This window comes from Phyllobates terribilis, unplaced genomic scaffold (genome assembly GCF_046119375.1).
Source record: "Phyllobates terribilis strain yellow unplaced genomic scaffold, ASM4611937v1 Scaffold_404__1_contigs__length_1715579, whole genome shotgun sequence".
NCBI classification, from domain to species: Eukaryota; Metazoa; Chordata; class Amphibia; order Anura; family Dendrobatidae; genus Phyllobates; species Phyllobates terribilis.
The window spans coordinates 125,139-147,810 of record NW_027363164.1 but is presented as its reverse complement, the minus strand read 5'-3'; the positions used below and the strand labels follow the sequence as shown (position 1 = coordinate 147,810).

At 43.2% G+C, this 22,672-nt stretch overlaps 8 non-coding genes and 1 pseudogene across 8 annotated transcripts; all 9 read left to right on the top strand.

The window, feature by feature from the left end:
• The first annotated feature begins 596 nt into the window (after positions 1-596).
• On the top strand, positions 597-787 carry LOC141225168 (U2 spliceosomal RNA). Its single transcript, XR_012292446.1, has one exon. It is a non-coding gene; the product is annotated as a U2 spliceosomal RNA (small nuclear RNA).
• A 6,157-nt stretch (positions 788-6,944) lies between these two features.
• On the top strand, positions 6,945-7,143 carry LOC141225113 (U2 spliceosomal RNA). Its single transcript, XR_012292429.1, has one exon. It is a non-coding gene; the product is annotated as a U2 spliceosomal RNA (small nuclear RNA).
• Positions 7,144-8,258: 1,115 nt separating this feature from the next.
• On the top strand, positions 8,259-8,374 carry LOC141225145 (U2 spliceosomal RNA; annotated as a pseudogene).
• Positions 8,375-8,898: 524 nt separating this feature from the next.
• Positions 8,899-9,081, top strand: LOC141225623 (U2 spliceosomal RNA). The gene has a single exon (XR_012292894.1). It is a non-coding gene; the product is annotated as a U2 spliceosomal RNA (small nuclear RNA).
• A 6,390-nt stretch (positions 9,082-15,471) lies between these two features.
• On the top strand, positions 15,472-15,658 carry LOC141225645 (U2 spliceosomal RNA). Its single transcript, XR_012292911.1, has one exon. It is a non-coding gene; the product is annotated as a U2 spliceosomal RNA (small nuclear RNA).
• A 1,115-nt stretch (positions 15,659-16,773) lies between these two features.
• On the top strand, positions 16,774-16,964 carry LOC141225163 (U2 spliceosomal RNA). Its single transcript, XR_012292445.1, has one exon. It is a non-coding gene; the product is annotated as a U2 spliceosomal RNA (small nuclear RNA).
• Positions 16,965-18,073: 1,109 nt separating this feature from the next.
• Positions 18,074-18,264, top strand: LOC141225089 (U2 spliceosomal RNA). The gene has a single exon (XR_012292408.1). It is a non-coding gene; the product is annotated as a U2 spliceosomal RNA (small nuclear RNA).
• Positions 18,265-19,379: 1,115 nt separating this feature from the next.
• Positions 19,380-19,570, top strand: LOC141225152 (U2 spliceosomal RNA). The gene has a single exon (XR_012292444.1). It is a non-coding gene; the product is annotated as a U2 spliceosomal RNA (small nuclear RNA).
• A 1,111-nt stretch (positions 19,571-20,681) lies between these two features.
• LOC141225139 (U2 spliceosomal RNA) lies at positions 20,682-20,872 on the top strand. Its single transcript, XR_012292442.1, has one exon. It is a non-coding gene; the product is annotated as a U2 spliceosomal RNA (small nuclear RNA).
• Positions 20,873-22,672: the final 1,800 nt, after the last annotated feature.

Genomic DNA, 22,672 nt, shown 5'->3' with positions numbered 1-22,672 from the left:
CTTTCATTTAATGCCTGCAGACTATAAAAGAGAACACAACCCAAAAAGTTTGGTTGATTAGTCTGTGGCATTCTGTTAAACTGTTGCTTATGGCGGTCTCTGTGAGCTTCTCAGCGACATTCAGCCAGCCAGGTATCCTGCCTGCAGTAGATGGAATGTGGCAATGGAACGCTGGCTGCGCGTGTCATAATAGGCTCTGAGCCTTTATATACCTGTGCACAGCAGCAGCCACCTTCAGTCTGCTGCTGGACAGCCAGCAGCAGCAGCAGCAGGAGAGGTATGTAATCAGGAGCCCTCCTGCTAAGGGTAGACAGCTGCTCGTTCCACCCCACCCCCCGCCTTAATTGGTTCTCCTCCCTTCCAACGGTGTTGAGGCGGGTGGGAACAGCAGGGGGTGAAGGTGCTGTGTTTAAAGAGGTGGAGTTATGCAGATCTAAAACGCGTGGATTGCAGCAGCAGCAAGCCGAAAAGTGCAGGCATGTAAGGGATCTAGAGGTTGACAACATGTCTTCTTAACGGGAGTCCAGGAGCTCATCTCCACAAATGGACTTTTCAGGATCCTTGGGTGGCTCCGTAGTTTGAAACCAATTCTGGTTATCGCTTCTCGGCCTTTTGGCTAAGATCAAGTGTAGTATCTGTTCTTATCAGTTTAATATCTGATACGTCCCCTATCTGGGGACCATATATTAAATGGATTTTTAGAACAGGGAGATGGAAAAAGAGCTTGCTCTGTCCACTCCACGCATTGACCTGGTATTGCAGTATCTCCAGGACCGGTGCACCCCTTCTTTAATGCAGTTTCTAAAATCAGAAAGAATTGAATTCAATGTTTTTTGTTCATTTTGCTTGTTTGTCGGATTTTGGGATGGACTCTTTGGCTTTGCTTTTCTTCTCCTCATTGGATTTTTCATGTTCAAAGTTGCAGAAGCCAGATTACAAGCTCATTTTGGTTCAACTTCAGCAACTGTGCATTGCATTGCCATGTAATGTGATGCAATGCTATCTTTCTAGCTCTCCCTTTTTACTTCCTTTTGGATAAACAGACATATTAGGCAAGCATTTTGGAGCTTTCACCTAAATAACTACAGGTGGTGAGATAAGCTGCACAATATAATTGACCTTTCAGTATATTGTTGCACACACACCATCTATTTAGCAAATGCCCTTGTTATCAACAGCAGCCTTTTAAACTCACCTGAGCTAACAGGTATGTGCGCTGGTTACTCTGCTGCGCTTAAAATTTATTTTTTGGTTTGCTACAATGCCTTTTCTGAAACGTTGTCTCCCTCTGCTGGAACACTGACTTCTTTCATTTAATGCCTGCAGACTATAAAAGAGAACCCAACCCAAAAAGTTTGGTTGATTAGTCTGTGGCATTCTGTTAAACTGTTGCTTATGGCGGTCTCTGTGAGCTTCTCAGCGACATTCAGCCAGCCAGGTATCCTGCCTGCAGTAGATGGAATGTGGCAATGGAACGCTGGCTGCGCGTGTCATAATAGGCTCTGAGCCTTTATATACCTGTGCACAGCAGCAGCCACCTTCAGTCTGCTGCTGGACAGCCAGCAGCAGCAGCAGCAGGAGAGGTATGTAATCAGGAGCCCTCCTGCTAAGGGTAGACAGCTGCTCGTTCCACCCCACCCCCCGCCTTAATTGGTTCTCCTCCCTTCCAACGGTGTTGAGGCGGGTGGGAACAGCAGGGGGTGAAGGTGCTGTGTTTAAAGAGGTGGAGTTATGCAGATCTAAAACGCGTGGATTGCAGCAGCAGCAAGCCGAAAAGTGCAGGCATGTAAGGGATCTAGAGGTTGACAACATGTCTTCTTAACGGGAGTCCAGGAGCTCATCTCCACAAATGGACTTTTCAGGATCCTTGGGTGGCTCCGTAGTTTGAAACCAATTCTGGTTATCGCTTCTCGGCCTTTTGGCTAAGATCGTATGACTGTACCTTGATTGGTGCGAATCTCCTGGAGGAATCCGGACCCTTTTGTGGCGGATTTTCTGCTTTTTCCTGTGGTATTCCATACCGACAGAATCCAAGATGTCTTTTGTGAAGAACACCATCCATTTGTCCGTGGATCCATCTGACCAGAACAAGAACAACGTGGTTTTCATTGTCCAAGACATCGTTGAAGGCAAAGCTGGAGCAAGACGTTCTGAGATCTTCAGTGTCAACGAATTTTCACGTCAAGGTAATTATGACGTTACCTTTATGGACCAGGATGTTTGCCTTAATGTCTTTGAATGGCTCCGTGGTCACTCTAGTGACCCCTGCTTGGAAGGAGTTAGATGGGAACCTTTGTTTGGTCTGCAAGAAAAGGAGGTGACTGTGACTGTCTATAACCCTTTTACAGACCCTGAGCTGCTGGAGTGCTTCCTCTCTCGCTACTGTGAATATGTGCGGAAGGGAGTGAAGCAAGTCAATTGTCTAGGAATCTTTAACTGTCAGTATAAATTCCGTGTGAAATTGAAAAGGGATCCTGACAGTGTGGGGGGCTTTAGACACCCTCCATCAAATTTTTCCGTTGCAGGCCATAGAGGTTTCCTCTTTTACCCAGGCCAGCCCATGTTTTGCCGTAGATGCTTTTCTTTCGGACATACCATGGTAACATGCCTTAAAGGGCAGTGTTGCCGAAATTGCAGAAAGGAGGGGCATATGGCCAACCAGTGTCCAGAGGCCAAGTCCTGTGATGTCTGTGGGAGTAGTGATCACATGTATAAGGACTGTCCTATGAGTGCACCTAGACGTTCTGATAAAGAACAGAAGGAGGAGGAGCTGGAGAGGAGGCAGATGGCAAGCGCACTGAAAGTGCTGGAAAGATTGGAGAGGGAGGAGAGAGAGGGAAGGAGGCGGGAAACTGGTAGAGCCTCTCCCTCTACGGCGCCAGAGGAGGTGTCCCTGAGACCATGTTCTTCTTCTGCTGAAGAAATGAGGAAGAAGCGGAGGGAAGAAAAGGAGTTCTGGAGGGAAGTGGCAAAGGTGGAGAAAAAGGCAGTGTCTGCGAGAATATCTAGGAAAGTGGTGGAAGCAGAGCTGCCTGAGATGATGACTTTTGGAGAGGCAATGGACGCAACAGGATGTGAAGTGCAAATCTCGGAACCCGACAGTCCTGAACACCCTTCGGGTCCTGAAAACATTGAAGATTTTTCTTCGGAGGATGATAGGGGTGCAAAGAAGAGTCGTAGGGAGGATGGTGGGGGCAGTGATGATGCAGATTTTAGTGAGCCTCAGAGGAAGATCAGAACTGCCAGAATGAGGAGTGTGGCTGGTGAAGCTAGCGGGTCGGAAACCAGCTGTTCTGTTCTGATGGCGGAGGAGGATAGTGGTGGTGCTGGATAGTGTCACCATATAATATTGTAAATGTTTTTTCTTTTTGTCCTCTTGTGAGCTTTGGTTTAGGCCAAAGGCTATTTCTTTGTGTAATTGGTGAAGGAGTAGAAGTATTATGGGATTTACCATAGTGTCCCAAAACGTAAGAGTGTTTAAAAGTAAAGTAAGAAGAGCTGCTATTTTTGAGTTTTTAGCTATGCAAAATGCATCTATTTTTTGTTTACAAGAATGTGGGGTAGTGGATGGTGTGAAAGGGGATGAATGGTCTTATGGAGCGTCTGTGTGGTCGGGGAGTGCATGTAATAAGAATGATGGTGTGGGTATTTTGGTTAAAGGAAGGGAGGTTGTTTTGAGTGATTATTTGGTTATTGAGGTGGGGAGATGTATCCTTGCTAATTTTGTATACAAGAATGTAAAGTTTTGTGTTATTAATGTTTATGCGCCAGTTGAAAAAAATGAGCGCAAAAATTTATTTGAAAAAATTTTAAGCTTTTTGTTCCAGGAAGAATACCTGTGGTAATTGTGGGTGATATGAACTGTGATGTGGGGAGAGTGAATGTGGATGTGTCTGGGAAAGCATTATTGGAGTTAGTGAATGATTTTGGGTTGTGTGATATGCAGCGCGTGTGTAACATGAATCCTTTGTTGAACACTTTCTTTTCTGAGAGTGGTAGGGTACAATCCAGATTGGATTATTGTTTTATTTCTAAAAATATGGTTTCTGTTAATTATAGGCAGGAAAACGTTCTTTTTTCAGATCATGTGTGTATGTTGTGTGAGTTGGATATAAAAGTTGATGGAGTGTTTGGGAGAGGATTGTGGAAGTTAAATGTTAAACTGTTAGAGAATGAAGATGTGAGAAAGGAGTATGAAAGGCGGTATGAAGAATGGTGTAAGCATAAAAATGAGTTTGGGAATGTTTGTGAGTGGTGGGACTGGGTGAAGAAACAAACAAAAATGTTCTTTAAAAATTTAGGATACAAGTATGCAGCAATTAAAAGAGAGAGTTTTGTTAAACTGAACGCGCGGTTGAGCGTTTTGTATAAGTTAAGGGAAGGAGGAGTTGAGGTGGAGGAGGATATTTTAGAGGTAAAAAAGGAGATTAGTGAGTTTTTGTTGGAGAGAGGGAGAAGCATAGTGTTTAGGGCAAAGATTGATAAGATGGAGCAGGATGAGAAATGTTCTCGGTTTTTCTTTAAAAAAGTTTTTGGAAAGAAACAGAGTATGAGCGTGGTGTATGGAGCAGATGGAAGTGAGGTGAGTGGAGAGGATATGTGTGAAGAGGTGGCTAAGTTTTATGAGGATCTGTATGCAGTGAAACAGAGGGATGAATGTTTGGAGAATGATGTTTTGAGTGTGTTAGAGAGTAAGTTGAGTGAAGCAGAAAGAGAGAGAGTGATGGGTGAGGTGACTGGTGATGAGGTATGGAAGGTTATGTGTAGTATGGCTTTGAATAAGACGCCGGGGGAGGATGGCCTCCCAGTAGAATTTTATCGTGTGATGTGGGGTGTGATTGGTAAGGACTTTGTGGATGTATGTAAGTATATGTGGGGAAACATGGAGGTGACTGAGAGTATGCGTGCAGGTTTGGTTGTGTTAATTCCTAAGAAAGGGGATTTGAAAAGTCTGAGGAATTGGAGGCCAATAACGTTACTTAATTGTGATTATAAAATCTATGCAAAACTTATGGCTAATAGGATGCGTGATGTGATAGAGAGTGTGATTGGGGATGAGCAGTGTTGTGCGGTACCTGGGAGGCGGATTCACGAGTGTGTGTGTATGTTAAGAGATTGTCTATGGGATTGCATGGGTCGTAAGAAGAGTGTATTTTTGTTAAGTTTGGATTTTGAAAAGGCTTATGATAGGTTGTCGCATGGTTTTTTGTTCAGAGTGTTGTTAAAAATGGGTTTTCCGGCTGATTTTGTTGGGCGAGTGAGAAGTTTGTATGCGGGTGTTTATAGCTGTGTTTTAATGAATGGGTATGTGGGTAGGAAAGTGAATGTGTTTTCGGGTGTGCGACAGGGGTGTCCTTTGTCCCCTGTAGCATTTATTTGTGCAATTGAGCCATTGTTGTGTATGCTGAGGAAAGATAAGGTAATTCGTGGTGTGCAAGTGCCGGGAGGTGGAGGAAAAGAATGGAAGGTGAGTGGTTATATGGATGACGTGTGTGTATTATGTGATTCTGAATGTTCGGTGAGGCGGGTGAAGTTGTTAGTGTCTATTTTTTGTGGTGCATCTGCGTTTAAAGTGAATTGGGAAAAGAGTGAGTGTAAGGGTTTTGGAGGCGGAAGTTTAAGTAGGGATGTAGGTGTGAATGTAGTGAATGGACCTATTAAAGTTTTGGGTGTGAAGTTTTCAGAGAGTTTGGATGGGAAAGAAAGTTGGGATGATGCGAAAGGAAAAGTTGAGCAGAAGTTGAATTTTTGGAAATTGAGGAGTTTATCCTTTTTTGGGAAGATTTTAATTGTTAAGAGTGTGGTGTTGCCAATATTTTTATATATTGCGGTAGTATTTCCACCAGGATATATGTGTATGAGAAGCTTGAATAGAATTTTATTTGTTTTTTTGTGGAACTCGAAAATGGAGAGAGCTAGGAGAGAAATTTTGGTTAAAAGAGTGGAAAAAGGTGGTTTGGGTTTTCCGAATTTGGACGTGTTTTTTGGTGTGAATATCGTTGTGTTTGTTTTGAAAGTGATTAGGGCGGATGGAAAGTTTTCATCTATGTGTAGGTATTTATTTGGAGCGTATTTGTTTCGTTTAAAGTGGCAAGAAAGGGATTTGCGATGTCCGATTGCTTTTGAGGTGCCTGTATGGTATGTGTGGGTTTATAAGTTTTTGGTGAGGTATGAACTGTGTGATGCAAATGTGAGATTGCTGGAGAATAAGAAGGCTGTGTATAGGATGATTGAATGTAGAGAGGTAGAATGTGGAATAAATATGTTTAGGGGTGGTGATGTGCAGAAGGTTTGGAAGAAAGTGCGGATGAGTGGTATGACCAACAAACAGAGTGAAGTTGTGTGGCAGTCTTTACATGGAGTATTACCTGTGAGAGAATTTCAGAGGAATAGAGGTTTGGTGAGGAGTGAAATGTGTCCAAGAAATGGCTGTGGTGGAAGGGAAAGTGTGTTGCATGTTTTTTGGAATTGCCAGTATGCTAGAGATGTGATTGGGAGAATGGGGCCTTTGTGTAAAGAATTGTGTGGTGTGAATTTGTTGTCTTTTGAGTTGTTTATGTTTGGTTTGGGAATATGTGATGGGACGAAGGAAAGAGTCTTGTGGTTGATGCTTGCATGTATAAAGGAAGTGTTATGGGATGTGAGGAATGTGTATGTGTTTAAAAGGAAGGAAATTGCTGTAAAGGATAGTGTGAAGGTGATTTTGGGGAAGATGTATGTGTGTTTCCTATGGGACAAAAAGAGGAGAGGGGAAGTGGATGCGGAGGGAATATGGAAAGTTAAAAAGTGGAGATATATTGTTAGTACCTCTTGATTTTTGTTATTGTTGTTTTGAAATATGAAATAAATATTTCCGATGATGATGGGGACAGCAAATTGCGTATTGGATTTGACGCAGCTGTTTTGATGGAATTTTCCTTTGTCTGGTTTCCATAGACTGTGGAATTTCCTCGTCTGAGGAGAAAAAAAAAAAAAAAAAAAAAAAAAAAATCTGTTCTTATCAGTTTAATATCTGATACGTCCCCTATCTGGGGACCATATATTAAATGGATTTTTAGAACAGGGAGATGGAAAAAGAGCTTGCTCTGTCCACTCCACGCATTGACCTGGTATTGCAGTATCTCCAGGACCGGTGCACCCCTTCTTTAATGCAGTTTCTAAAATCAGAAAGAATTGAATTCAATGTTTTTTGTTCATTTTGCTTGTTTGTCGGATTTTGGGATGGACTCTTTGGCTTTGCTTTTCTTCTCCTCATTGGATTTTTCATGTTCAAAGTTGCAGAAGCCAGATTACAAGCTCATTTTGGTTCAACTTCAGCAACTGTGCATTGCATTGCCATGTAATGTGATGCAATGCTATCTTTCTAGCTCTCCCTTTTTACTTCCTTTTGGATAAACAGACATATTAGGCAAGCATTTTGGAGCTTTCACCTAAATAACTACAGGTGGTGAGATAAGCTGCACAATATAATTGACCTTTCAGTATATTGTTGCACACACACCATCTATTTAGCAAATGCCCTTGTTATCAACAGCAGCCTTTTAAACTCACCTGAGCTAACAGGTATGTGCGCTGGTTACTCTGCTGCGCTTAAAATTTCTTTTTTGGTTTGCTACAATGCCTTTTCTGAAACGTTGTCTCCCTCTGCTGGAACACTGACTTCTTTCATTTAATGCCTGCAGACTATAAAAGAGAACCCAACCCAAAAAGTTTGGTTGATTAGTCTGTGGCATTCTGTTAAACTGTTGCTTATGGCGGTCTCTGTGAGCTTCTCAGCGACATTCAGCCAGCCAGGTATCCTGCCTGCAGTAGATGGAATGTGGCAATGGAACGCTGGCTGCGCGTGTCATAATAGGCTCTGAGCCTTTATATACCTGTGCACAGCAGCAGCCACCTTCAGTCTGCTGCTGGACAGCCAGCAGCAGCAGCAGCAGGAGAGGTATGTAATCAGGAGCCCTCCTGCTAAGGGTAGACAGCTGCTCGTTCCACCCCACCCCCCGCCTTAATTGGTTCTCCTCCCTTCCAACGGTGTTGAGGCGGGTGGGAACAGCAGGGGGTGAAGGTGCTGTGTTTAAAGAGGTGGAGTTATGCAGATCTAAAACGCGTGGATTGCAGCAGCAGCAAGCCGAAAAGTGCAGGCATGTAAGGGATCTAGAGGTTGACAACATGTCTTCTTAACGGGAGTCCAGGAGCTCATCTCCACAAATGGACTTTTCAGGATCCTTGGGTGGCTCCGTAGTTTGAAACCAATTCTGGTTATCGCTTCTCGGCCTTTTGGCTAAGATCAAGTGTAGTATCTTTTGAAAAGGCAGTTTTGTCCTTGGGCTGCCCTAGTAAATTGATGCATATTACACACTGGTTTGGTGCACTTGTTAGTACGCCAGGTGGCTCATAGAGTTATCTGATGGAAAACATGGCCCTCCAGGATCGAAGTCACTAGGCTGGGTAAGTGTGAGGGCTTTGGAGCAATGTGCCCCAGGAGTAGGCGCCCTGGTGGGAGTCCAAGCTTACTGGGACTGGGAACCCCAGAAAGACTTGGCTTCGTAGCACGCCGCACCTTTGCCAATCATACTTTCTGAGCAACCCCCCCTATTCCTGGCCTACGGGCTAGGAAGGGGAATTTTTATAAACCCGGTCGGAGGTCCGGTCAGCTTTGGGCTGAGAAACCAACACAGGCTCCAGCTCCACTAGGGTGGCAGCCTAGATGGAAGCTGGGAGCACGAAAACGGCTCTTCTCCGGCTTCGGCTAGGGAGAGCATCGGAGATCCCTGACCCTCGCTGTGGCCTTCTGGCTCGGAGGGATGGGGATGGTTTATTGGGGACCCTCTCCTCCGGGAAGGGTCCACATGAATCCTCGCCTCGTGCGCTGTTTTGGTGTGACTTCGGTCACATTTTTCAGTGCCTTGGATGCAGCTTCAATCAAAAAAATCTGTTCTTATCAGTTTAATATCTGATACGTCCCCTATCTGGGGACCATATATTAAATGGATTTTTAGAACAGGGAGATGGAAAAAGAGCTTGCTCTGTCCACTCCACGCATTGACCTGGTATTGCAGTATCTCCAGGACCGGTGCACCCCTTCTTTAATGCAGTTTCTAAAATCAGAAAGAATTGAATTCAATGTTTTTTGTTCATTTTGCTTGTTTGTCGGATTTTGGGATGGACTCTTTGGCTTTGCTTTTCTTCTCCTCATTGGATTTTTCATGTTCAAAGTTGCAGAAGCCAGATTACAAGCTCATTTTGGTTCAACTTCAGCAACTGTGCATTGCATTGCCATGTAATGTGATGCAATGCTATCTTTCTAGCTCTCCCTTTTTACTTCCTTTTGGATAAACAGACATATTAGCCAAGCATTTTGGAGCTTTCACCTAAATAACTACAGGTGGTGAGATAAGCTGCACAATATAATTGACCTTTCAGTATATTGTTGCACACACACCATCTATTTAGCAAATGCCCTTGTTATCAACAGCAGCCTTTTAAACTCACCTGAGCTAACAGGTATGTGCGCTGGTTACTCTGCTGCGCTTAAAATTTCTTTTTTGGTTTGCTACAATGCCTTTTCTGAAACGTTGTCTCCCTCTGCTGGAACACTGACTTCTTTCATTTAATGCCTGCAGACTATAAAAGAGAACCCAACCCAAAAAGTTTGGTTGATTAGTCTGTGGCATTCTGTTAAACTGTTGCTTATGGCGGTCTCTGTGAGCTTCTCAGCGACATTCAGCCAGCCAGGTATCCTGCCTGCAGTAGATGGAATGTGGCAATGGAACGCTGGCTGCGCGTGTCATAATAGGCTCTGAGCCTTTATATACCTGTGCACAGCAGCAGCCACCTTCAGTCTGCTGCTGGACAGCCAGCAGCAGCAGCAGCAGGAGAGGTATGTAATCAGGAGCCCTCCTGCTAAGGGTAGACAGCTGCTCGTTCCACCCCACCCCCCGCCTTAATTGGTTCTCCTCCCTTCCAACGGTGTTGAGGCGGGTGGGAACAGCAGGGGGTGAAGGTGCTGTGTTTAAAGAGGTGGAGTTATGCAGATCTAAAACGCGTGGATTGCAGCAGCAGCAAGCCGAAAAGTGCAGGCATGTAAGGGATCTAGAGGTTGACAACATGTCTTCTTAACGGGAGTCCAGGAGCTCATCTCCACAAATGGACTTTTCAGGATCCTTGGGTGGCTCCGTAGTTTGAAACCAATTCTGGTTATCGCTTCTCGGCCTTTTGGCTACGATCAAGTGCTTTATTGCAGGAGATTGTGGTTGAAGGGCACTCGGGTACCCCTCTCCTTGGCCTGGCAGGATCGTCCACTTTGGTGGACTTAACCTGCTTGCTGCTATTAGGGAGAGGGCTTAGTCCCAGGGTAACGAGTTGCGATCCCCCAGCTTCCAGGTGTTTTTCGCTGCAAGAACACTGGGAGCGCAGATTGCAAGCGGCTGCAATTTGCAACCTTGTTGCGTTTTTCCATGGAGGTTGATCCTAACCTCGTGCCTCTTTATGCGAGGCTAAAAAACTCTATCCGAGTTCACTTCACGGCGGGTGGCTCGGATATGAGAAAATTAGGGTATGTAGTCCAGGACGTGCTCAGGAACCTTCTTGGCGTACAAAGGAATGTAATTCTCTCCATCCAGGATTATCCCAGAAGAGGTGACTATGACATCACATTCACCGGAGAAGGTATTTTTAGAGATGTACTAGAAAAGTTAAAAAAAGTTGAAAATAGTCCTGTTTTGAAAGGGATACAAATTGTTGAGCACGTCCTGGATGAGGTAAGACTGGTTATTGTAAAAGTATTTTCGCCCTTTGTTTCTGCTCCAGAAGTAATGTCATTTCTAGCAATTTATTTTAAAAGTGTTAAATGTATTGGGAAGATATTAAACGAATATAACATATGGACATCTAAGTGGAAATTCCTTGTGAAGTGTACAAGAGATCCAAATACACCAGGTGGTATACGGCTCCCCCCTGCCCGTTTCAAAATTGGGCAAACAAATGGGGATTTCTTCTTTTCTGGGATGCCAGTATATTGCAGAAATTGTGGGCGCTATGGTCATTCAAAAGAAAACTGTCATGTATCATGTAGAAATTGTGCTAGTGAAGAACATGAGACAAAAGAATGCCCTAAGGAAAAGAAATGCAGTTTTTGCCAGACTCCAGGTCACTTTTATTTTTCTTGATTTCACAGATTTCGGGAAGATGAGCAAAAGGGGAAGTCCAAGACGTCCGACCAAGGACCAAAAGATCAGACCACCCCTCAGGAGGAGGAACAACAACCTGGAGCCTCTGGAGACAATAAGGGCGTACCAAATAGTGAAGTGTCTCCAGAGTCTATGACAGGTAAAATACCAAATCCCAAAACCTGGCTGCAGGACCTGCAGGAGTCCAAAAGGAGGGCTGAGAAGGAGCAGAAGGGCACTACTGGTAAGGTCAAAAGGGACCGGCAAAAGGCCGACACAGAAGCCCATGCCCAGTCTGAGTCTCCTAGGGCTGAGGGCGCTGAGTGGATAAAGGTGGGTCCTAAGAAAAAGAAAAAGGGTGGTTCGGAGGAGGCAGCAGGAGGTGAACAGATGGACACTTCTCCAGAAGGGGACGTGGACGCTGGACCCTCAGGGGTTTCGGTCTCCGCTGCTACAGGTGGGGACCGGGATCTTGCTGCCTCTGAAGAGTCAGAGGCTCTGCCTTGTGCGCAACCTCCTCCTATAGGACGACCTTCTACAGGTCAAACAGGGGCGGCGGAACCCCTCGGGGACCCACCTGATGAGGAACTGCATGGCCAGCCAATGGAGACCCAGCGGGTTCTGCCAGCCAGCCCTCCGAGCTATGCCAGTGTAGCGTCGGGTTTATATAAATGTGGTAATCTTTCCTCCTCCACGGAGACTCTCGTGACGATACTATCAGATGAGGAGGGAGGCGCAAGCCCAGTGGTCTGATCAGGTTCATCGGACAGGTAAATCCGTTGCTCTTAGTTACCTAAGTAAAATTTTTACATTTTCTAATGATGGCTGAACTCAAAGGTATTTCCCTCAACGTGAGAGGCATAAAATCTAACACGAGAAGAACTGCTCTTTTTAATTTTTTTACGTGTTTTACTGCATCTGTATTTTTTCTGCAAGAATGTAATATCCCACATGAAATGTCATATCAAAAATATAAAGATGAGTGGAAGTGTGGGCCATCTGTCTGGTCCGGATCGAATGCTGCAGGATCAGCGGGTGTAGCCATACTTTTTAAAGGGAACGTTTTAATTGATTTTATTCAGGAAATTTTACCAGGTCGTATTTTATTAGTGAAAGCTTTTATTGATGGTATTAGATGGCAGTTTTTAAATTTTTATGGATCCCCAGAGAAAAATGAAAGAGCCGAAATGCTTGATCTTTTACCATTATTTATTAATAACTCTGAACCTTTTATCTTAGCAGGGGATTTTAATTGTGTTTTAAAAGGTGAAAACCGGCGCTCCAGCTCTGTAAGCAGGAACTACGATAAAACCTCAGGTATGCTACATGATATAGTCAAAGATGCTAAATTGATAGACATATATAAAGAGTGTCATAGTGACAGCCCAGAGGACGCCGGTTTCACTTGGAGCAATGCTAATTGTAGCTCTAGGATTGATTTTATTTTTGGTTCAGATAAAACAATACCTGCCAAATGTGAAGTTTTAACTAATATATTTTCAGACCATAAACTTTTATCCTTTACCATAAAAGTAAATGACAACAAAAAATGTGGTAAGAAAAGCTGGAAAATGAACGTATCCCTTTTAACCGACCCGCAGATTTTATCAGATTTTATTGAGTTTTATAGGAAATGTAGAAAAGGGAAAAAAACAAATGAGACTATGAGTGTATGGTGGGATAGAATGAAAGTAAAAATAAAAGACTTTTTTATTAAAAAGAGTATATGTAGAGCCAAAGAAAAATATGAAGAATATAGAATTTTAAATACCCGCCTACAAACATTATTTAAGCTCAGAGACAATGGGATAGATGTACAAGTTGATATTTCAAACTTAAAAAAAGAGATTTCAAAATGGCTAGAACAAAAAGGAAAAGAGATAATTTTTCGTTCTAGAGTACAACATATAGAAGAAAATGAAAAGTGTTCCAGATATTTTTTTAGGAAAAATAAAAAAGAAAAAGTGATAATTGACCATATAGATGGTGAGAATAATATAAAAAATATGCTGGGTAAAGTTGAGGTTTTTTTTTCTAATCTTTTTAATGGAAAAAATATAGATAATAAATTAATGGATGATTCGCTGCAAGGACTAACAGCTGTTTTAGATCCCGCATCCCAAGAGTTTTTATCCCAAGTTTTAACGGAACAAGAAGTGTTAAAAACTATTAAAAGTTTTAAAACTGGAAAGGTCCCTGGTCCTGATGGCATCCCAATAGAATTTTATGTATGTTTTTATGATATTTTAAAAGATGATTTGTTTTATTTGTTTACTGAGGTTTTTAATAATAAGGTTTTATTAAATTCCTGGAAGAAAGGTGAAGTCTCCCTCCTATATAAAAAAGGTGATAAATCAAAATTAGAAAACTGGAGACCAATAACACTTTTAAATTGTGACTATAAAATAATGGCTAAAATTTGTGCAAATCGTCTAAAAGAAGTCATCAGCAAAGTTATTCATTCTAATCAAGTGTGTGGGGTGCCGGGGCGCAGTATATGGGACAATCTGAATTTAGTGAAAGACTGTATTGAGGATGTGAAAGACAGAAAGGGGAAAATGGCGATTTTATCTATTGATTTTGAAAAAGCATTTGACCGTGTCTCACACTTTTATCTTTTTAAAGTTTTAGAGAAAATGGGCATACCAGAAGGGTTTTTACTATCGCTTAAAGCATTTTACAAGGATTGTACAAGTAAGATTTTAGTGAATGGTTTTAAGACACAAGAGGTATTTTTACGGTCAGGGGTGAAACAGGGATGCCCTCTGTCCCCCCTACTGTTTATCTGTGCACTGGAACCAATGTTATGTGCAATACGCCAAAATAAACAGATATGCGGTGTCCCTCTGCCTGGAAGCGGTGGTTTGGAGGCCAAGGTTGTAGGCTACATGGATGACGTGGCGGTCTTGTGTACAGATGCACCATCACTTACGGCCACTCTCCATCAAGTGCAATCCTTTTGCCTAGCTTCTGGTTTTAAAATCAATTTTAATAAGTGTAACATTTTAAGTGTTGGGGGGATGATTTTACGTGATGTACCAATTAATGTCTCCGAATCCATTTCCATTTTAGGTATATCATTCACTGAAAATAATGATGGTTATAATAGTTGGGAAACAGTTACACAGAAAGTAAATACGAAAATATGTATGTGGAACATGAGGAGACTTACAATGGAGGGTAAAGTATTGGTTTTAAAGATGGTGATTTTACCTCTTTTATTGTATCTTAGCATGGTTTTCCCCCCGCCTGTTAATGTTTTAAAAAAGATAACCAAAACCTGTTTTACCTTCTTTTGGAACTCAAAAATGGAAAAGCTGAAAAGAGAAATCGTGATGAAATCAAAAGTAAAAGGTGGTAAAGATTTTCCAGATTTTAATAGGTTTCTTTTAATCCATCTGTTCGTTTACTGTTTTAATGCCCTTTTTAAGAATCACTATTGGTCCTTTTTTATGCGTTTTAATACAGGATTTTTTATGAGAAAGTTTGGATGGTATGAAGTTAATATATCTGTGCCCCATGCTTTTAATTTGTCGACGCATTATGAGATTTTAAGGAAAATAGTGTCCGATTTTAATTTAGGGACTAAGAAAATAGAGGAATTAAGAAATAGTAAGAAACTAAATAAAGAAATACGTAAAAGTGAGGAAATATGTAATGTTGACAGATATGATGATGACAAATCTATGTCTATCTGGAAAATGATTAACGTTTTTTATCTTTTTAATGAACAGAGAGATCTGGCTTGGAGTTGCATGCACCGCTGTCTTCCTTGCCGGGCATTCCAATACAGAAGAGGATTTGTGAGGTCTGCCATCTGCCAAAGAACCGGATGCCAAGACGAGGAAACGGTGGAACATCTATTATGGACATGTAATTTTGCAAAGGATTTCTGGAGAAGACTGCTCCCCCTACTGGAAAGGGTGGCAGACCTCAAGGACTTTACATATAAAACTGTGCTATACGGACTTATGGAATGCCCCACAATGGACCAGTACACAATGGCTTGGAAGACAGTGAACTGCGCCAAGTCATCTCTCTGGAAAGCGCGCAACATTGCTATTTTTAAACAAGATGTTTTATCAGTGAATGATGTTTTAAGTTTATGTTTATGTGAAATGTATACTTATTATTTAATTGACAAAAAGAAGAATGTACATATTTCCAAAAAATGGCTTGTTGACCAATGGAACCTAATTATTTAAAATCTTTGTATTTTTTTGTTTTGTAAATTTCATTTGTCTTTTAACGTTTGGTATTTGTTTAATTATGCTTGTAATTTGTTAAAGTTTTAATAAACGGTTTTATCCCTCTGCAGGGGATAGCCAAATTAAAAAAAATCTGTTCTTATCAGTTTAATATCTGATACGTCCCCTATCTGGGGACCATATATTAAATGGATTTTTAGAACAGGGAGATGGAAAAAGAGCTTGCTCTGTCCACTCCACGCATTGACCTGGTATTGCAGTATCTCCAGGACCGGTGCACCCCTTCTTTAATGCAGTTTCTAAAATCAGAAAGAATTGAATTCAATGTTTTTTGTTCATTTTGCTTGTTTGTCGGATTTTGGGATGGACTCTTTGGCTTTGCTTTTCTTCTCCTCATTGGATTTTTCATGTTCAAAGTTGCAGAAGCCAGATTACAAGCTCATTTTGTTTCAACTTCAGCAACTGTGCATTGCATTGCCATGTAATGTGATGCAATGCTATCTTTCTAGCTCTCCCTTTTTACTTCCTTTTGGATAAACAGACATATTAGGCAAGCATTTTGGAGCTTTCACCTAAATAACTACAGGTGGTGAGATAAGCTGCACAATATAATTGACCTTTCAGTATATTGTTGCACACACACCATCTATTTAGCAAATGCCCTTGTTATCAACAGCAGCCTTTTAAACTCACCTGAGCTAACAGGTATGTGCGCTGGTTACTCTGCTGCGCTTAAAATTTCTTTTTTGGTTTGCTACAATGCCTTTTCTGAAACGTTGTCTCCCTCTGCTGGAACACTGACTTCTTTCATTTAATGCCTGCAGACTATAAAAGAGAACCCAACCCAAAAAGTTTGGTTGATTAGTCTGTGGCATTCTGTTAAACTGTTGCTTATGGCGGTCTCTGTGAGCTTCTCAGCGACATTCAGCCAGCCAGGTATCCTGCCTGCAGTAGATGGAATGTGGCAATGGAACGCTGGCTGCGCGTGTCATAATAGGCTCTGAGCCTTTATATACCTGTGCACAGCAGCAGCCACCTTCAGTCTGCTGCTGGACAGCCAGCAGCAGCAGCAGCAGGAGAGGTATGTAATCAGGAGCCCTCCTGCTAAGGGTAGACAGCTGCTCGTTCCACCCCACCCCCCGCCTTAATTGGTTCTCCTCCCTTCCAACGGTGTTGAGGCGGGTGGGAACAGCAGGGGGTGAAGGTGCTGTGTTTAAAGAGGTGGAGTTATGCAGATCTAAAACGCGTGGATTGCAGCAGCAGCAAGCCGAAAAGTGCAGGCATGTAAGGGATCTAGAGGTTGACAACATGTCTTCTTAACGGGAGTCCAGGAGCTCATCTCCACAAATGGACTTTTCAGGATCCTTGGGTGGCTCCGTAGTTTGAAACCAATTCTGGTTATCGCTTCTCGGCCTTTTGGCTAAGATCAAGTGTAGTATCTGTTCTTATCAGTTTAATATCTGATACGTCCCCTATCTGGGGACCATATATTAAATGGATTTTTAGAACAGGGAGATGGAAAAAGAGCTTGCTCTGTCCACTCCACGCATTGACCTGGTATTGCAGTATCTCCAGGACCGGTGCACCCCTTCTTTAATGCAGTTTCTAAAGTCAGAAAGAATTGAATTCAATGTTTTTTGTTCATTTTGCTTGTTTGTCGGATTTTGGGATGGACTCTTTGGCTTTGCTTTTCTTCTCCTCATTGGATTTTTCATGTTCAAAGTTGCAGAAGCCAGATTACAAGCTCATTTTGGTTCAACTTCAGCAACTGTGCATTGCATTGCCATGTAATGTGATGCAATGCTATCTTTCTAGCTCTCCCTTTTTACTTCCTTTTGGATAAACAGACATATTAGGCAAGCATTTTGGAGCTTTCACCTAAATAACTACAGGTGGTGAGATAAGCTGCACAATATAATTGACCTTTCAGTATATTGTTGCACACACACCATCTATTTAGCAAATGCCCTTGTTATCAACAGCAGCCTTTTAAACTCACCTGAGCTAACAGGTATGTGCGCTGGTTACTCTGCTGCGCTTAAAATTTCTTTTTTGGTTTGCTACAATGCCTTTTCTGAAACGTTGTCTCCTTCTGCTGGAACACTGACTTCTTTCATTTAATGCCTGCAGACTATAAAAGAGAACCCAACCCAAAAAGTTTGGTTGATTAGTCTGTGGCATTCTGTTAAACTGTTGCTTATGGCGGTCTCTGTGAGCTTCTCAGCGACATTCAGCCAGCCAGGTATCCTGCCTGCAGTAGATGGAATGTGGCAATGGAACGCTGGCTGCGCGTGTCATAATAGGCTCTGAGCCTTTATATACCTGTGCACAGCAGCAGCCACCTTCAGTCTGCTGCTGGACAGCCAGCAGCAGCAGGAGAGGTATGTAATCAGGAGCCCTCCTGCTAAGGGTAGACAGCTGCTCGTTCCACCCCACTCCCCGCCTTAATTGGTTCTCCTCCCTTCCAACGGTGTTGAGGCGGGTGGGAACAGCAGGGGGTGAAGGTGCTGTGTTTAAAGAGGTGGAGTTATGCAGATCTAAAACGCGTGGATTGCAGCAGCAGCAAGCCGAAAAGTGCAGGCATGTAAGGGATCTAGAGGTTGACAACATGTCTTCTTAACGGGAGTCCAGGAGCTCATCTCCACAAATGGACTTTTCAGGATCCTTGGGTGGCTCCGTAGTTTGAAACCAATTCTGGTTATCGCTTCTCGGCCTTTTGGCTAAGATCAAGTGTAGTATCTGTTCTTATCAGTTTAATATCTGATACGTCCCCTATCTGGGGACCATATATTAAATGGATTTTTAGAACAGGGAGATGGAAAAAGAGCTTGCTCTGTCAACTCCACGCATTGACCTGGTATTGCAGTATCTCCAGGACCGGTGCACCCCTTCTTTAATGCAGTTTCTAAAATCAGAAAGAATTGAATTCAATGTTTTTTGTTCATTTTGCTTGTTTGTTGGATTTTGGGATGGACTCTTTGGCTTTGCTTTTCTTCTCCTCATTGGATTTTTCATGTTCAAAGTTGCAGAAGCCAGATTACAAGCTCATTTTGGTTCAACTTCAGCAACTGTGCATTGCATTGCCATGTAATGTGATGCAATGCTATCTTTCTAGCTCTCCCTTTTTACTTCCTTTTGGATAAACAGACATATTAGGCAAGCATTTTGGAGCTTTCACCTAAATAACTACAGGTGGTGAGATAAGCTGCACAATATAATTGACCTTTCAGTATATTGTTGCACACACACCATCTATTTAGCAAATGCCCTTGTTATCAACAGCAGCCTTTTAAACTCACCTGAGCTAACAGGTATGTGCGCTGGTTACTCTGCTGCGCTTAAAATTTCTTTTTTGGTTTGCTACAATGCCTTTTCTGAAACGTTGTCTCCTTCTGCTGGAACACTGACTTCTTTCATTTAATGCCTGCAGACTATAAAAGAGAACCCAACCCAAAAAGTTTGGTTGATTAGTCTGTGGCATTCTGTTAAACTGTTGCTTATGGCGGTGTCTGTGAGCTTCTCAGCGACATTCAGCCAGCCAGGTATCCTGCCTGCAGTAGATGGAATGTGGCAATGGAACGCTGGCTGCGCGTGTCATAATAGGCTCTGAGCCTTTATATACCTGTGCACAGCAGCAGCCACCTTCAGTCTGCTGCTGGACAGCCAGCAGCAGCAGCAGCAGGAGAGGTATGTAATCAGGAGCCCTCCTGCTAAGGGTAGACAGCTGCTCGTTCCACCCCACCCCCCGCCTTAATTGGTTCTCCTCCCTTCCAACGGTGTTGAGGCGGGTGGGAACAGCAGGGGGTGAAGGTGCTGTGTTTAAAGAGGTGGAGTTATGCAGATCTAAAACGCGTGGATTGCAGCAGCAGCAAGCCGAAAAGTGCAGGCATGTAAGGGATCTAGAGGTTGACAACATGTCTTCTTAACGGGAGTCCAGGAGCTCATCTCCACAAATGGACTTTTCAGGATCCTTGGGTGGCTCCGTAGTTTGAAACCAATTCTGGTTATCGCTTCTCGGCCTTTTGGCTAAGATCAAGTGTAGTATCTGTTCTTATCAGTTTAATATCTGATACGTCCCCTATCTGGGGACCATATATTAAATGGATTTTTAGAACAGGGAGATGGAAAAAGAGCTTGCTCTGTCCACTCCACGCATTGACCTGGTATTGCAGTATCTCCAGGACCGGTGCACCCCTTCTTTAATGCAGTTTCTAAAATCAGAAAGAATTGAATTCAATGTTTTTTGTTCATTTTGCTTGTTTGTCGGATTTTTGATGGACTCTTTGGCTTTGCTTTTCTTCTCCTCATTGGATTTTTCATGTTCAAAGTTGCAGAAGCCAGATTACAAGCTCATTTTGGTTCAACTTCAGCAACTGTGCATTGCATTGCCATGTAATGTGATGCAATGCTACCTTTCTAGCTCTCCCTTTTTACTTCCTTTTGGATAAACAGACATATTAGGCAAGCATTTTGGAGCTTTCACCTAAATAACTACAGGTGGTGAGATAAGCTGCACAATATAATTGACCTTTCAGTATATTGTTGCACACACACCATCTATTTAGCAAATGCCCTTTTTATCAACAGCAGCCTTTTAAACTCACCTGAGCTAACAGGTATGTGCGCTGGTTACTCTGCTGCGCTTAAAATTTCTTTTTTGGTTTGCTACAATGCCTTTTCTGAAACGTTGTCTCCTTCTGCTGGAACACTGACTTCTTTCATTTAATGCCTGCAGACTATAAAAGAGAACCCAACCCAAAAAGTTTGGTTGATTAGTCTGTGGCATTCTGTTAAACTGTTGCTTATGGCGGTCTCTGTGAGCTTCTCAGCGACATTCAGCCAGCCAGGTATCCTGCCTGCAGTAGATGGAATGTGGCAATGGAACGCTGGCTGCGCGTGTCATAATAGGCTCTGAGCCTTTATATACCTGTGCACAGCAGCAGCCACCTTCAGTCTGCTGCTGGACAGCCAGCAGCAGCAGCAGGAGAGGTATGTAATCAGGAGCCCTCCTGCTAAGGGTAGACAGCTGCTCGTTCCACCCCACCCCCCGCCTTAATTGGTTCTCCTCCCTTCCAACGGTGTTGAGGCGGGTGGGAACAGCAGGGGGTGAAGGTGCTGTGTTTAAAGAGGTGGAGTTATGCAGATCTAAAACGCGTGGATTGCAGCAGCAGCAAGCCAAAAAGTGCAGGCATGTAAGGGATCTAGAGGTTGACAACATGTCTTCTTAACGGGAGTCCAGGAGCTCATCTCCACAAATGGACTTTTCAGGATCCTTGGGTGGCTCCGTAGTTTGAAACCAATTCTGGTTATCGCTTCTCGGCCTTTTGGCTAAGATCAAGTGTAGTATCTGTTCTTATCAGTTTAATATCTGATACGTCCCCTATCTGGGGACCATATATTAAATGGATTTTTAGAACAGGGAGATGGAAAAAGAGCTTGCTCTGTCCACTCCACGCATTGACCTGGTATTGCAGTATCTCCAGGACCGGTGCACCCCTTCTTTAATGCAGTTTCTAAAATCAGAAAGAATTGAATTCAATGTTTTTTGTTCATTTTGCTTGTTTGTCGGATTTTGGGATGGACTCTTTGGCTTTGCTTTTCTTCTCCTCATTGGATTTTTCATGTTCAAAGTTGCAGAAGCCAGATTACAAGCTCATTTTGGTTCAACTTCAGCAACTGTGCATTGCATTGCCATGTAATGTGATGCAATGCTATCTTTCTAGCTCTCCCTTTTTACTTCCTTTTGGATAAACAGACATATTAGGCAAGCATTTTGGAGCTTTCACCTAAATAACTACAGGTGGTGAGATAAGCTGCACAATATAATTGACCTTTCAGTATATTGTTGCACACACACCATCTATTTAGCAAATGCCCTTGTTATCAACAGCAGCCTTTTAAACTCACCTGAGCTAACAGGTATGTGCGCTGGTTACTCTGCTGCGCTTAAAATTTCTTTTTTGGTTTGCTACAATGCCTTTTCTGAAACGTTGTCTCCTTCTGCTGGAACACTGACTTCTTTCATTTAATGCCTGCAGACTATAAAAGAGAACCCAACCCAAAAAGTTTGGTTGATTAGTCTGTGGCATTCTGTTAAACTGTTGCTTATAGCGGTCTCTGTGAGCTTCTCAGCGACATTCAGCCAGCCAGGTATCCTGCCTGCAGTAGATGGAATGTGGCAATGGAACGCTGGCTGCGCGTGTCATAATAGGCTCTGAGCCTTTATATACCTGTGCACAGCAGCAGCCACCTTCAGTCTGCTGCTGGACAGCCAGCAGCAGCAGCAGCAGGAGAGGTATGTAATCAGGAGCCCTCCTGCTAAGGGTAGACAGCTGCTCGTTCCACCCCACCCCCCGCCTTAATTGGTTCTCCTCCCTTCCAACGGTGTTGAGGCGGGTGGGAACAGCAGGGGGTGAAGGTGCTGTGTTTAAAGAGGTGGAGTTATGCAGATCTAAAACGCGTGGATTGCAGCAGCAGCAAGCCGAAAAGTGCAGGCATGTAAGGGATCTAGAGGTTGACAACATGTCTTCTTAACGGGAGTCCAGGAGCTCATCTCCACAAATGGACTTTTCAGGATCCTTGGGTGGCTCCGTAGTTTGAAACCAATTCTGGTTATCGCTTCTCGGCCTTTTGGCTGCGATCGTATGACTGTACCTTGATTGGTGCGAGTCTCCTGGAGGAATCCGGACCCTTTTGTGGAGGATTTTCTGCTTTTTCCTGTGGTATTCCATACCGACAGAATCCAAGATGTCTTTTGTGAAGAACACCATCCGTTTGTCCGTGGATCCATCTGACCAGAACAAGAACAACGTGGTTTTCATTGTCCAAGACATCGTTGAAGGCAAAGCTGGAGCAAGACGTTCTGAGATCTTCAGTGTCAACGAATTTTCACGTCAAGGTAATTATGACGTTACCTTTATGGACCAGGATGTTTGCCTTAATGTCTTTGAATGGCTCCGTGGTCACTCTAGTGACCCCTGCTTGGAAGGAGTTAGATGGGAACCTTTGTTTGGTCTGCAAGAAAAGGAGGTGACTGTGACTGTCTATAACCCTTTTACAGACCCTGAGCTGCTGGAGTGCTTCCTCTCTCGCTACTGTGAATATGTGCGGAAGGGAGTGAAGCAAGTCAATTGTCTAGGAATCTTTAACTGTCAGTATAAATTCCGTGTGAAATTGAAAAGGGATCCTGACAGTGTGGGGGGCTTTAGACACCCTCCATCAAATTTTTCCGTTGCAGGCCATAGAGGTTTCCTCTTTTACCCAGGCCAGCCCATGTTTTGCCGTAGATGCTTTTCTTTC